At 45.9% G+C, this 16,220-nt stretch overlaps 1 protein-coding gene across 8 annotated transcripts in view; it reads left to right on the top strand.

Moving 5' to 3' along the window:
• The window catches only part of LOC119444336 (venom metalloproteinase antarease-like TtrivMP_A), a 1,295,510-nt gene extending 1,280,055 nt beyond the window's left edge, over positions 1–15,455 (top strand). For all 8 annotated transcript variants that reach the window (XM_049663284.1, XM_049663283.1, XM_049663289.1 and 5 more), the window contains one exon: positions 15,376–15,455. The gene's annotated coding sequence lies outside the window, so the exon portion shown is untranslated. The remainder of the gene's footprint in view (positions 1–15,375) is intronic.
• The last annotated feature ends 765 nt before the right edge of the window (positions 15,456–16,220 follow it).

Here is a 16,220-nt window from a genome sequence, read left to right as displayed (position 1 = left end):
TAGTACTTTCGTTTTTCGCGCTAAAATAGGTACCACTGTATAAAGCGCGAAGCACAAGTGCGATTTTTCGTGCGATCCGTGCTACGACCGTTTGCATCAGCAGCCGCACTCGCCAAATTCTCAAGAATTTCCGCTGCATGCGGCATCGGATCGCACGCCGCGCATGCGACCAACTTGCTGTATCTGGTCGCACGTCTGCCGCGTTAATTGGTCCGATGGCCGCAGCCAATGGCAGCGCCGCCAGCGTGTACGTCATGGTCACGTGACAGACCCGGCGGGGCAGGGCTGGCGAGCAAGTTCCTCGCCAGTTAGACCGTCCCGGTGTTATTTACAGCGAAGCTGTTTATGCGGACCCTGTGCCGTCGTTGTCGGACTTCGCTGAAAATTCGCCACATGACCTAGCGGGAGAGGAGAGGAAAAGAAGAGGTCAACCGGGGGAAAGGGGTTGGAGTGACTCCTTCCCCTCTGTGAGTATGCTGTGAGAGGGTGCAGTTGAAAAGGAGAACGGAGAGGGGAGTTGACCTCAGTCGCACCGTCGAATACTCGCGTTAGAGGGGGCGAGCGTGAGGCGCGCCAACATTTAAGAAACCTACTTTTAGGAAAAAAGTAGGTCAACAAAGGAGTGGGGTGTGAGAGGAGGTCGCGTTAACGATGGTTGTATATAGAGAGCTTTGGTCAAGGACTCTTGTCTGGGAACGTCGTAGGAAAAAAAACCTGCGCTTATGTAGTTCAAATCCAGCGCTAATGCAGCTCCGCTAACGTGAAATCTGGGGAAGTGCCAAGCAGTGATGCGCCAGCGTTGTCGCTCGATGCGCGCCCGCAGCTCGGCGTCCATGGCACAAAGGAAATTCCGTAGCGCGCCAACAGCTTATAAAGCCCTGTTCCTTCTTTCTTGCCACACGGCGCGCTGATGGGCTGCTGGAGTAGCGCAGGAGCGAGGAGGAATCGAGCGCTTCTGGGGTGGTGATGCCCTCTCTTGCGCTGCGCTGGCACCAGACTGGAGTTCGGTAAATAATTTTCGAGAGTTTCTGCTAACTAATTTGCTTAATGTTTGATTATTTATATCTTGTAAATTATTCTGAATCATGGTAGTTTATTTTGAACCGGTTCTGATCAATTGTGCACTTCTTCTGACCCTATTTTTGCGCGTGACCACGACGACATGAGATCACATTACAAGATTTTCTTGATTGTCACGAGTTTCTGCTAATTAATGCGCTTAATGCTTGATTATTCCTATATTTAAATTATTCTGAATCATGGTAGTTTATTTTGAACCGGTTTTGATCAATTCTGCACTTCTTTTGAACCTGTTTTTGCGCGTGACTACGACGACATGAGATCACATAACACGCCGACAGGACCGGGTCCCTAAAGTGCTTCGCACTTAAAAAAGCATAAGGAACGCGCTAGGAACCCCGTCGCCCGTGGACAGCCGACGCATCCCATCCCCCGCAAGTAGCGCCGTTCGGGCCAGCCAAGCGGCCGCGAATGCAACTGCGGCTCGGACGCTCGCTCTCACCGCAGCCGACTTGACGCGGCAGGCGTACCCTATTTACTGCGATAGCAATTATATGGACACTCCAAGCGCATTACTGTCCGTCACCAGTCGTCGTCGCCGTGAGGTTTCGTATAAAGTCCAACGGCGATAAAATTATTGCCGCGTGCCGTACGCTGTGTGTGCGGGTGCAAGCGTACGAGGATGAACCGGCAATCGCGGCTCAAAGTAGCGCACGCGAGGGTGGAAGGTAGGCCGGAAGCGCGCGGTCTTCTTTCGTGCGCGAAGCACGGGGGCTAGGTCACGGAGAGGGAGAGGGGGGAACCGTTCTCCTCCATCGGCTGCGGCTCACGGCGTGGCCGCGCCGGCGCCGCATCTTGAAAGCGATCTGCGATGTGGGCGAATTGCGCGCCCGCGCGGCCCTCATCTTCAAAGCGATCTGCGATGGGGACAAAGTACTAGCACCGAGTGGGTGTAGCTTCGTATGAGCTGTGCTTTCGACATTTGTTCGCGTTGAAGCGAGAAGATAGACAGCGCGAAGGTTAATTTTCCCCGCTGCTGCTGGCACGCTTTCTCGCGCCGGCGTTTTCACAGGCAGTTTCCGCGGTCATGGAGCGAGATGTGTTCATGTTTACCCGTGGGCGCCTGACACTGTGCTTGTCTATTGTTGGCGTGTGACACCGGCGCGTGACACCGTGCTAGTGTGCCTACAACAAAACGCACGGTAACTTAAAAAAAACAGTAAGTCATGTGAACAATGCGTGAAACTATGACACAAGGCAAAGCTCGGAAAAACGACGACAGCGAGTTATGAATAATATCGAGATCATGAAACTAGGCTGTGTAAAACTGTATTCTGTGGACGGTTCAGGGTTGGTGATGACAGGTAGGAACTTAGTAAGGTCTATGTTCTCTGGTGATATTGTGTGGAATACGAAACATAATACAACTGAGGAGTTCGGGACAGGTGATGATATAGTAATAATCAAAATAACTATAATTTAAATATTATTATTACTAATACTAGTATGATTATTCGATGTGTAACACATGTATACATAAGACAAAGACAGAAATTGCGTGAGGGCAGGCTGGCAACCTATACCTGGTCTCATGAAAACACGCGGGCACTCTGCACGTTTTTGGAGCACATCGGAACAATTTTCTGCACGAAAGTCAGCAGAAATTCTACAAAAGTTACATTTATAAAAAAAGTAGCAGTTCCACCCGAAATACGAAGTATCCATTGCGATAGCAAACTAGTCGGACAACTATATTAAGGAAGGATAGTAGCTTTATCGGCTGTATACACTCGTAAACATAAGCATACGAACTAAATTAACAACCATGATGTCACGCGCGCCCCAGCACACATTAACGCAATTCACTCGATGACTGCGGAAACTCCCTGTCAAAACGCTCTAGTGAGTACGCGCGGCAGCAGCAGCGAGCGAATTGACCCTCGTCCCGCCGCTCGCATCAACGCGAGCTAAGCCGCAAATACCGTGGTAGATGGCTTTCAAGATACAGCCACCCGGGCGGGAGCGCGCGGCGTAGTAGGCGGCCTTCCACTCCCTATCTCCCCCCCCTCCGGAGCCTTGCTGCCCGCGGGCGAGCGCGGTCGCTCGGGCGACGCGGAGTAAAACGCGCCCCCTGCCCTCGCCTCCCTACCCTCCCTCCGGGGCATTGCGTGCTACTGGAAGACCGCGCTCTTCCTTCCCGCTTCGCTCCGTTGCGTGCGAGAGTTTGAGGCGCGATCGCCGCCTCACACACGCACGCTTTCACTTGCACGCTTTCACTCGCACATACATCTCACTCGCGACGACTTCATCGCCCTTGGCCTTTTACAGAACCTACGGCGAAGGCAGAAATACGCTTGGAGTGTCCATATTGTTGAAATAGGTCAGGATTGAAGTAAATTGCGTGTCCTCTAGCCTGATTCTCGGTGAGGGGTTCACACTTTGTAATGGGAGTAAAAATTGGGAGCGAAACCGCGCAGCCCTGGATCAAGTTCGAAATGCACAGCCAAGACTGGACAACCGCGTCAATAGGTGTGAACGCAGCATGCCTAGGAAAGTTAAGTAGCCATGGCATACGTTTGATAAATGTACATAAACATGGCATAAACACTTGAACGACGCCAAACGTAGCACCCCAAGTACGCGTGACACAGAAAAGACCTAACGGTATCGTATTATGTTATAATGATTCTACGTTCGTCGAAAAGGCTTAGTGGGCTGCTGTCCGTTTTTCAAAATTATGACTTATCGACTCGTCTATGCGAGAACTGTCTCTTTGAAATTAACGGAAGGCGTAAATGAACAGATAATTGTAAATCAACACATAACGGTTGATTCAGGATTAGCAAATAAATGAAGTTAGCGGCATATTCTTTAAAAATTAGCATGCCACGCTTTGGGGCTACTGCACAAAGTGTGCAAAATGTCTCTGTATTCAAACCTTAGAAAGTCTGCTTCTTATAGCCTACAAGACATCCTAAAATGGTGAGACGTTTTGTATACACTGACCTCAGGAATTTTATAGGACAGTCTATATAAGGAAACTACATGGAAGTGTGCTCAGTACCTGTCTACTTCGCCCCGAGGAAATCTGCGGGCTCGGTTCTAGAGGAACGCTACAATATGTACGCAGAGAACCTACAGACTCGCTATACAGGAAGGTCAAGTCTCCAGCAAGGTGGCAGAGTGGCAGAAAGCCCGCAGAAAGTCTACAGAAAGGTCGAACCAGTTTTTTGTGAAGCAAAGCAACAAGAAAGAATGGAGTGTGCCTGTACAAATTGAACAGACGCACAAGAACAGAAGAGAAGCAGGCGACACGGTCATTGCATGGTATTCAAGTACTTGATGCGGCTCTCTCGCACGCACTTGAGTTATGTGTGAAAACACGCGACGCCCGCCTCAGCTTTCGGGGAAGTCCATAATTTCCTAGTTCCCGTACTTGGTGTCGTTTCAGACTAGTTGCAAGGAACGGTTACGCAATTACTTATATCTGGCCATAAATATTTTTTTAACTTTGGGTTTCTAGGTAACGAGATGACATGTACACCCTTGCAATTTGTTAACAATATCACTAGAGCGTCGACGGGACGTTATGTCACGGGCCTTTTGGGACGGCGGTATTGACAACCGTTTGAGCGGTCGTGCATAGGCGAATGCGAATGCAATTTGCTGCGCTGTTCACTTCAGGAGTGCCCCTCACCGCTACAAGACCCATTAAACGCCGTACGGTCTACGCTCGCGTGTTCAATTGTTAAAACAAATTGTAAGGGTGCACACCCGTGAGGAAAAGTATACCCACAATGACAGCGCTTGCCAAACTGCATCAACGCGCTATCTTCCTGCGAGATGTCTATATACCGTTGAGACTAGCGCTGGAACAGCGGTGCGCATGCGCGTCCCATCATATTAGCCAGCATTTCATGTTGCTGTTCTTAAGGAGCTCCGCTGCTCGTCGACTACACGTTCAACGGACCGCCGCATGTGCCACTTATGTGCCACTGAGCACATTTTTACCACTGTTTCACTGGGTGGCTGTGGTAATGCAATGGCTTGCGCGTCTGTCACGCATCGCATTTTTTCGGTTACAGCTTACTGACTCGCGCAGAATGCCGCGCTTCTTACTGTGGCGCTGTGGCCTTATGTTATCGGAAGCGCTTCCAATATTTGCGACCGCTTATTCAAGCGCGCTTTGTTGAACTGTTGCGTGTCCTTTGTAGCACAAAATGATCGGAACAGTGTACTCACGCTTTAATGTATGAAATTGTCAGTATCAATTATCGGAAGCGCTTCCGATGCACCGCAGGACGTAGCCGGCATTTTGCCCGAGTCATCAGAAGATGCCAGAGAAGTCGTTAGACCTCGCATTAACCGAAGAAATGCAATGCACGAACATGGAAGTCGGCAGCATTTTGCCTTGGGGAGTTGGGGGGAGGGGGGGGGGGGGCTTCGTAGTAAATACGTCTTTTTTACTTATCTGGCGGTTTAATTCTTGCATACATCTCTTCTTGAACGCTGGGCTGTAAAACGTGATGCTTACGCGCTAAAGCTTTATAAGTTCTAGCTCGTGTTCGCAATACGCTTTTACAACTGCTGCGCTGGTCTATTTACGATTATTCCCATTTTTGCTGATTTTATAACCTAGAAATAAAACACAAAAATTACCTTGATTGATTAGGTGCTGCGACAGTTCTACTTTAAGACAACCGACTCTATTACTAATACAATGCTAAATATGTTATCAACAAGTGAATGAACTTCAACTAACGTGGAACTCAGGCTCCCAGCCATACCTACGGAGTGGACCGCTACTTAAAAATAATGAAATGCGAGAAGCGGGACATGACATTTTCGTGTGAGTGCGCCGTTATACATGTTAGAAAAAACGCGGGCAGAGACCGACACAGAAATAGGGAAACGGACGACACACACGCTGTTTGCGCTTTCCCGTTTCGGTCTTCTTGTGTCCTTGTCTGCTTGCCTAACTCTTTTATAACATGGATCCCTGCTGTCTAGCTCTGCTATCTGTCGTTCGCTGCAGCTTTGTACTTAAGCGCATATTATCTAGCAGTTTGTTTCCTTGTATGCTTAGCGAAGTTATGTAGACAATGATTAGCAAAATTCGATTGTTGCAAGGCGTATTTGCAGTCCTGGACGACATTTTTGAACTGGCATTTACGTCCCATTAATTGCACTAACTGATCAGTGTTACGCCAACTGTAAACTAAAAGAAGCCGTCGATGTTCAATTCCTATTTGCTCAGTCATCTCCCGCAGAGCTGTATTAACGAGCAGAGCAAGACGAACTACCTGGCTGTGTACAAGAGATATCCGGGCCAGTCAATACGGCCAAAGTTTTACTGCAGAAGGATGTTGAAGGCGAAGGGAAAAGGAACAAAGGTGTCTGCAAAGAAGGTGAGCTGCACAAAGAGACGGTCTCGTGTTGAGACGTCGCCAACCGCGTCGCCAAATGGTCACTAATGACAAGGCCAACATTATCAGACGGGGCCTGCAGGCTGTGGTTGGTTGTAGCGGACTGCAACTCCCGCTGACTCTTCCAACGTTCGAAACAATACCTCGTAGCCTGCACCGCATGTCGCTTACTGAGGCGAATCAATGAATAAAAAAAGTGTTTTAAAAAGCGGTTCTGCTCTAGTTGTTTCAAAGTTTCATAGTTTATTGCTTCAAAGTGGTTGCATGTTTTAATACATATGAAATACAAAAGGAGGTCCCATAGTCAAAGACAGTATTGGGGAACTCCGGACGAGGTTAGGTGTCAAGAGGAATTACTATATGGCAGAAAAACAAATCAATATCATAGGATTAACATACAGGTAAAAAATTTACACAAATATAAGTGAACAAGTTGAGTGGAAATACACAATAAAATACAAGTTGTACAGAAGACAAGTATGCTAGTATGTACAGATGTATATCAAATTTGAATTAGACTCAATGGCAACCATAACGAAAATACAAAAGCACTTAGATGTATTGCAATACAACCCCACATCAGTTGCAAAAAATAGAAGAAAAAAATATCAGCAATATACGTGAAAATAAACTAAGGTGCCAACCGAGAAAGAAATCTCAAGAAAGAAATGATCCGTGAGCAAGAAGAATAATAGGTGTAGGTAAATCAAAAACATTTTAAAACCACTTTTTATAACTCACTCTTTTATATCGAACTCTTCTATAACTAAACGCTAAAGGTAAATCAAAGGATTGAGTGCGTTTTCAACGAGCATCACCATCGTGCGTTCAACAACAACACCACGCTTTACCACCAAATGAAGTTGTTACTGATTTAAGGATGCGTCTTTAGACGAAGCGCTTTTATCATGTTTCTTTTTTGTTCGTGTCGTTTTTTTTACGTTTTGCAATGTTGATACGGGCGTCTGCAAACCCGCCGCGGTGGCTCAGTCAAGGCGTTGCGCTGCTGAGCACGAGATCGCGGGATCGAATCCCAGCCGCGGTGGCCGCATTTCGATGGAGGCGAAATGCAAAGACGCCCGTATGCTTGCCTTGTAGTTCACGTTAAAGAACCCTCGGCGGTCAAAATTAATCCGGAGCTCTCCACTACGGCGTGCCTCATGATCAGAACTGGTTTTGGCACGTAAAACCCTAGAAAGAAGAAGAAAAGAACGGCCGTCTGTAAACACAGCCAAATTGCTACGGGCATGACGGTGAGCTAGGGCAGGTTAGATGCGAATTAATGGTGATCGCTGTGATGATTATAGAGCAGAAGCCAATGACCACATCCTAAGTCGCATAAAAACTAATATTGTCAACATATACTGGTAGTTTTTATTGTTGTGCCCTTTGTACCGCTCCACGAACGCTGCTAATTAATACGCTGTAACTTCTGCTTTCCAAAAAACAACAAAAAGGTATCGCAATTTTATTACCATAATTTTTGCTATTGTAGTTGTCTCTCTGTCACGTTTTCTCTTATTTCACTAACACGTGCTGTTCATTGCTTGTTCCGGGATTTGACACAAACAATTTGTTATCTAGTTTACTTCCTTACTGAAGTGATCCCCCCCCCTCCCCCCCCCCTCATGATTGCAGCTTTCATGCAATACAAGAGAGTCGTATGGTAGGATCCGGTTGCAGAAAATCATAAAGTTTGATAAGCACACTACATTGAATATGTTAGTGTAACAAGACACCCGGCACTGCGCGACACCTACACGTATCAACTAACTCTAAGAGCGTATATCTCCTAGTCTAATGACTCGCAGGGAGAGGAGTTGTACCTCCTTTTTCAGAACGTAAGACCAATTGGTCCACACCTATCAGATCTATCGGCTTATACTGGACACGTGAAGCTGCACAGAAATGATAACAAGGGAATAATAAAGAGAGAATCAAATCTTATGACGTTCGCAGTATTGATCGCAGAAAACTTTCACTTTGCAGATATTTAAAAATTTTTGAAACAAGTTCAGTAAAATCCAGAAACATTGTCTACCACCTTAACCCAGAAATAAAAATTCTTCAAACAACGTGGCATAACGTTGTCGTCGAAATAAATTTTGCATAGTAATAATAAACATATTTTGCTTTGGACCTGCTCTGCGCATTTATTTTTTGAAATCTAGGTTGCCCTTCGTGCTATTATGAATTCCTCACGTTGATTAAAATTTACCAAGTCTCATGCGAAAGTATTTCAATTGTACAGAAAACATGAACGCTGAACGATATTTAACTTATTCATACACTGTATAGTTAGGTTTTAGTAAACGTTGGGTTTTATATAGCCGACAGTTAAATTACACTTCAATAAACGATGTTTCATTTTACCCAACACTTGTGTTGCAATATATTTATTCTACGATCCTCGAAGTCCTTTAACGTGTAGATATACTTGTATATCAAGTTATCTATAAAACTGCAACTATACAAAATATACTTAATCGTTGCAGTTATGACTTATTAAGAAAAAAACTCATGCAATACGCATGCTACGAAAATTTCTTTTTTTCTTGGAGCCTACAATGGTCTGCATGAAACATACAGCGGTATTGGCTTCCGAAAACACCGTCATGCCTTAGAACGCGTTCATAATTAATAACTCAAAAGTACTCGGAAACAAGGTTATGACAGAAGATCGGTTGTATGCTTCAGAAGGCATACACAATCTGAAACCTCAACATGCAATGGTTGTTGAATGGGATTTCTTTTGTGCCTGCCTAGACATAATTGTTTACATTTCACTTTTCCACAGAATACTTCCTGAGCGCTCTCAGCCGATTCGGCAAGTTGTTCCGAAAAAAAATTCAGCTTGAAATTATTTCAGTGTTCTGACACCTTGAACGAAACAGCCCGCTTGCAAGTTACGCGGCTGGCGTTAATTCGAGAGAAAACCCTCTCCATGTTACGCAGATGCTGAGGGCCATGCGTGGTTCAGGATTAGAAAAGTAGCTCCATCAGTGCATGAACTGTATACCGGACGTTTGCTCTATAATCATGTAGAGTAACACGCCAAATACGCCACAGGTATAATAATTAATGGTGACGCAAGCAATACAAATACTATGTTCGTAGGAAAGGGCATTGTAGCTCAACTTTTCGTAAGGAGGTCTCAAACGCACTATTACACTTCGATGGACAATTTTGTACTTGCAATACCGAAATTAAAGTTCATGTGTGCGGAGATGTTCTGATCAGAATCATGACGAAATAATAAAAAAATTGTCTGTCGTTTTCAGCTGCCATTTCTTAGCAAGCAGTGCAAAATGAACTGTTGCATGCAATCAAGCTTTGCAGACATGTGCCATAAAGTAAACATACTGGAAGGCATGGAGTGCATGAAAGGCAAGGTGAGAACTTTTTTTCACTGATCAATTAGAATGGCCAGCTTCGTTGTATGCCAAGAAGGAGGTATAATTATTCCGCGATGTTACTTTATGTTCAATTCCTTTCACCGCAAACCTTGTTATCGCTGTTGAGAAAATAATCGCGTGTTCTTAACACGCGATTATTTTCTCAATGTTTTCTATGTTTTGTATGTAACACACATTTTGCAATAATTGCGAGTGGCATGGACAAAGAATTCAAGATTTTCACGGAAGCCCGTCAAATGAGAACGGAAGCTCTGAAGTGATGATAAGCAATAGTTCACAAGATTACGCTTCATTTCTGATTTAATTTTATCACTTGTTTTTCTTGATTTTTATTTATTTATTTATATCTCAGAGGTCATATTGCCAACTTTCTTGTACACGTTTTTCACGCCAATCGGCCTTCTTGAGAATACACTTCCCGTAGAAATCGTTCTTAGAAAATGACGCACTAGCGCACGGATTACTTCTGATGTCTCGTAACCTTAGACTAGCATTTAATGCGTCACATATACAAAAAGCTACAAGTCCCAATGACCAAGAACAAGGCTGAAAGCCAGATTGAGAAGAAAGTTGTATCCAATTCTATCAGTTCAGTATCCCGTTAAGAGTAAGATTTAGCTTGGGGGCTGCTATCTAAATACATAGGAAAGGAGAAACATTTTAATTCGGCAACCAGTGCACCAAATTTGATAAGGGTTCTTTTATGCACGCAAATATACAAAGTATACTCTAGTGACTGTTGGACACTGTTTCTTGATCTGCGCCGTCGATAAAAAAATGAGAACGTGCAATTTTTTTCAGAAAACGAAAGTAACAAGTTTACAACTCCGCAACTCGGTAACTGAAAGCAACCTCGCAATTCTTTAAATAGTATCTAATAGTACATTTAAAGCCGACAAATGTGATTATATTACATAGCTTTATTACGCCACTAATAAATAGTAGTTATAAATCAGGTAATAGAGAAATCTGCGGAGCAAGATCAAGCTCTCTATATGGCTTTCATCGATTATAAAAAAAGCATTTGATTCCGTAGAGATACCAGCAGTCATAGATGCATTGCGTAATCAAGGAGTACAGGAGACACACGTGAATATCTTGGCAAATATCTACAAGGATTGCACAGCAACTTTGGTTATCCACAAGAAAGGTAGATATATTATGGCGTCTCTGTTGGCACGACGTTTATTCGGCCCGAGTACTCGGCAGCGAACCAGCAAAAGCACACACCCGATGATGATGATCACACATAACTGAAGATGAGGATCGCGCAACGTAGAATGATGATGATACTATACAGATGAAGAAGACGTGCGTAATAAACGCCCACACTAATTCCCCCCCCCCACGTGGAAGCGGCCATCCTGGCCGCAAGTCAAGGCGACGAAGACCGCCGCGTGAACGGTTTCATGCGGGAGACATGAACGACCTCGGTGCTGCGACAACGGCGGTCTGTGGCGGCGACAACAGGAGTCACGCGATAATTGACGGGTGATGTCTGCTCCAGGACGATGTAGGGCCCGATGAAACGCGGCTGGAACTTGTCGCACAAACCAGGCGTGCGAAGGGGCGTCAATAGAAGTATTTCGTCACCAGGTCGGAAGGACACAACGCGATGGAGGGTGTCATAAATGATCTTCCGGTCGTGTTGCCTGGCCGCCGTGTTGACACGAGCACGCTGGCGACACTGGGCGAGTCGTGAAAGGAATTCTTCGCTAGACGATGCAGATGGATTGACAGGAGCATCGAAGAAAGAAACGTCTAGAAGGGAAGTAGGCGACCGTCCGTAAACTAAGTAAAATGGCGAGTAGCCGGTGGTACGCTGAACGGCCGTGTTGTAGGCGAAAGTGACGAAAGGTAGAATTTTGTCCCAATTCTTGTGATCAGGCTGAATATATACGGCGATCATGTCGGCAAGCGTGCGATGAAATCGCTCTGTCAAGCCGTTAGTCTGTGGATGGTAACTCGACGCTGTTTTGTGGGTGGTACCAGAGGCGCGCAGGACTTCGTTTAAAAGTTGCGAGAGAAAGACCTTTCCACGGTCGCTGAGCAGTACTCGAGGAGCACCATGGCGCAGAATTATAGCTTGAAGGACGAAGTCGGCAACCTCCGAAGCTGAGCCAGTGATCACTGATGTTGTCTCAGCGTAGCGCGTCAGGTGGTCGATGGCGGTCACTATCCACCGATTTCCAGCTGCAGTAACAGGAAGGGGCCCGTAAAGGTCGATACCAACAACCTCAAATGGTGCGTCAGGACACGGAATAGGCAGTAATTCGCCGGCAGGAGCAGAGGTTGGGAGTTTGCGACGCTGACACGGAGAACAGGAACCGACGTATCTCGCCACACTAGTAGAAAGGCCAGGCCGATAGTAACGGCTTCGAATGCGATCGTAGGTTTTGTGGAAACCGAGATGGCCAGCAGTCATGTCATCGTGGAATGCTCTGAGGACATGGGCTCGAAGAGAGCGTGGTAGAACGGGCACCCAGCGTTGACCGTCAAGGTGGTAAATGCGCCGATACAGCACGTGATTGTTCAGCTTGAATTGTGCGAGTTGGCGTCGAAGCCGCGCGTTAGGTGGGCGAGAAGCGCCAGAGAGGTGGTCTATTATACGCCGACAATATGGGTCAGCCCTTTGGCGAAATGCAAATGTTTGATCGTCGTCCGGAGAAAGGCGGTCTATGGTGGCTAGAGAGGAAACCGGCGCAGAAGTGACATCCGAAGAGCTGCTTTGCGACGCAGTTGCCGAGGTGTCAAGTGGGTGCGCAGGAAGCGGGCAACGAGAAAGAGCGTCAGCATCTTGGTGTTTTTTGCCTGACTTATGAATAATGTCAAAGTCATATTCTTGCAGGCGGAGAACCCAGCGACCCAGCCGTCCAGTCAAGTTCTTGAGAGTGGAGAGCCAGCATAATGCGTGGTGGTCCGTAACAATTGTAAAATGACGCCCGTGCAAGTAGGGACGAAACTTCTGTACGGACCAAACAATCGCCAGGCACTCCTGCTCAGTTATTGTATAGTTCTTCTCCGCATCGGTGAGTACGCGGCTGGCGTATGCAACGACTCTCTCGTGCGAAGAGTTGTTGCGTTGCAGAAGAATGGCACCGATGCCGTGGCCGCTAGCGTCTGTGTGCAAGAGAGTCGGTGCAGTCTCATCAAAATGGCAAAGCACAGGTTCAGACGTGAGGGCGCCCTTCAACATGCCAAAGGCTGCTTCACAATCTTGAGACCAGTGAAAGGGTACACCGGAAGCAAGTAGTTTTTGTAGTGGCGCAGCGATGGAGGCAAAGTTCCGTATAAAGCGACGGAAATAAGAAGCGAGGCCAAGGAAGCTTCGCAAGTCTTTAGGCTTTTCTGGGCGAGGGAAGCGAAGGACCGCAGCAATCTTGTCAGGGTCAGGACGTATGCCCTCCTTGCTCACGACATGCCCCAGGACCTTAATAGATCTGCTGGTGAAATGGCATTTATTCGTGTTGAGCTGAAGACCAGCGTCGGCAAGGCACGTCAGAACTTCATCTAAGCGTTGCAGGTGCTGAGGAAACGTGGATGAAAAGACGACAATGTCATCCAGGTAGCAGAGGCAAGTTTTCCATTTCAGGCCACGCAGCACGGTATCAATCATGCGTTCAAAAGTCGCAGGTGCATTGCATAGCCCGAAAGGCATGACGTTGAATTCGTAAAGTCCATCAGGGGTGGCAAACGCTGTTTTTTCTTTATCGTCTTCGTGCATGGGAATTTGCCAATAGCCAGAACGCAGATCGAGGCTCGAAAAGTATTCTGCACCTTGTAGTGAATCAAGGGCGTCGTCAATGCGAGGCATAGGGTATACGTCCTTTCGAGTGATCTTATTGAAGGCCCGGTAATCGACGCAAAAACGCACGGAACCGTCTTTTTTTCGCACCAAAACAACCGGAGATACGGGGATCGATACCCCGCACCTCCACCACTTATGGCGTCTCTGTTGGCACGACGTTTATTCGGCCCGAGTACTCGGCAGCGAACCAGCAAAAGCACACACCCGATGATGATGATCACACATAACTGAAGATGAGGATCGCACAACGTAGGATGATGATGATAATATACAGATGAAGAAGACGCGCGTAATAAACGCCCACAATACACCTATCTAGAAAGGGGTCTTCAATCTCTTACGCTGGGAAGGCTTAGGAGTGAGGATCAACAGCGAATATCTTAGCAACGTTTGGTTTGCAGATGACATCGTCCTCTTCCGCAACAACGGGGACGAATTACAACAAAATACTAAGGACCTTAGTCGAAAATGTGCAAGAGTCGGGTGGAAGATTATTATGCAGAAGACAAAGATAATGTTCAATAGCCTGGCAAGGGAACAAGAATACATGATTGCCAGTCAGCCTCTAGAGTCTGCAAAGGAGTATGTTTATCTAGGTCAACTACTCACAGGGGACCCTGATCAATAGAAGGAAATTCACAGAGTAAAAATTGGCTGCAGTGCCTACGGCAGGCATTCCCGAATCCTGGCTGGCAGCTTAACACTGTCGTTAAAAAGCAAAGTGTACAATCATTGCATTCTACGGGTGCTAACATATGGGGCACATACTTAAAGGTTAACGAAGAAGCTCGAGAACAAGTTAAGGACCGCACAAAGAGCGATGGAACGAAAACTGTTAGGAGTAACGTTAAGAGGCCAGAAGAGAGCGAGTGGATCAGAGAGAAAACTGGGATAGCTGATATTCTAGTTGAGATTGGATGAAAGAAATGGAGCTGGGCAGGGTATGTAATGCGTAGGATGGATAACCGGTGGACCATTAGAGTCACAGAATGGGTGCCAAGAGAAGGGAAGCGCAGTAGAGGATGGTAGAAAACTAGGTGTGGTGATGAAATTTGGAAGTTTGCAGGTGGAAATTGGAATCTACCGCAAGATAGGGGTAATCTGACATCACAGGGAGAGGCCTTCGTCCTGCAGTGGACATAGAAATAGGCTGTTGATGATGATGACATGGGTCGAGGAAAAGCGTACACATTTTAGAAACTCATAAATGTTTGTCATACAACTTTCATGCGTCGTACGACAAACTTATGAGTGCTGGGCCACAGCCCCATGTCATGGAAGGTTCAAGGGCCACTGTTCAAGTTATCCTGAGAGTGAGGCCATAGGCCCTAGTGAGATTACGAAGGAAGGCGCAGAGCCCCCGGGGAAGTGAGTAGGAGGAATGTAAGCGCGGGCCTCCGTTCAACCTTCGCTGCATAATTGTAACGCCCAGATTTTTAGCTCAAATGCACACGTAGTGTTTTCAACGTTTTTTTTCTCATCTTGGCGATGATAACCTTAGGCAAAAACGAACTTATCTGGGAACAGTCGCTCTTAACTTTGTGCAGAAGATACATCCTCAAATTACAGAGCCATAGTTAGTTTCCCTTACCACAGACGCATTATTACGTGGTACTGTACTCTCAACCTTATCTTTTTTGTTTTCTTGCATTGCAGACATGCAGGAGAGGAGTCTGTGGAGATTTTAACTGGTAGTAGTTGAAAGCTCATGTACACACCAGTTTTCTTGCCAATTTCAAGAAACCTTAATTTGGAGTCTTTTGGTAATAAATCGTTCCGAAGCAACTTTACTCGTTTATCTTGATTAATTTCACAGCTAATAAATGACCAGTATGTGGTTTGTACTCGCCCATGCGTTCTCCGCATTCCGGTGAACGGTCAGCTAACAAAATATGCGTGTTCCAAAAGATTGCTTCATAATATATACGTAGTCGTTCCATTGCCTTCGAGCATCTCAAACAAGTTTGCTAAAATTGTATAAAATAACCTGCTAGAATCATCGCATGATTGCAGTATTTGTAAAATAAATAAACAAACAAATAAATAACATAAATTTTATTGACTTCCAACGCGTGCCGCTACGTTCGAAGTTGCATTGTGATGGATAGCCACTGGCAGGTAGTGGTGAAATATGTTACAGGAAGCAGGTAAAAAAGGCATCCATACAACTCTGGCAGTCCAAATATTAACCATATCCGAGATACTGGAAAACTCTCTACTGCCAAAACTTCTGCTGATTATGTGATTAGCACAAAGAAATATGTTACATATCTAATACAGTTACATTCATAATAGCTGCTTAAGAATGCTTGGATTTCCTTTCGAATTACTGCGCGAAGGCGAACAAGGCGTCATCACATTTTGCGGAGTCAGAGTTATATCTTCCGCAAAGTGTACGGAAAATTTTTTTTTTCATCTCAGAAGGCCGATACAGTATTTGCTTTAGGGCAACGTTAGCGTAGGGTTCGCGCAAAGTATTTCTTGCCTCATACGCGGCCGTTGCCTACCTTTATAATGTAAGTGAACTAGGTGGAAGAACTAAGCAGAAAA

This window comes from Dermacentor silvarum, chromosome 3 (assembly GCF_013339745.2).
Source record: "Dermacentor silvarum isolate Dsil-2018 chromosome 3, BIME_Dsil_1.4, whole genome shotgun sequence".
Taxonomy (NCBI): domain Eukaryota; kingdom Metazoa; phylum Arthropoda; class Arachnida; order Ixodida; family Ixodidae; genus Dermacentor; species Dermacentor silvarum.
The sequence above is the reverse complement of the archived record's forward strand: the minus strand, read 5'-3'. Positions and strand labels throughout refer to the sequence as shown.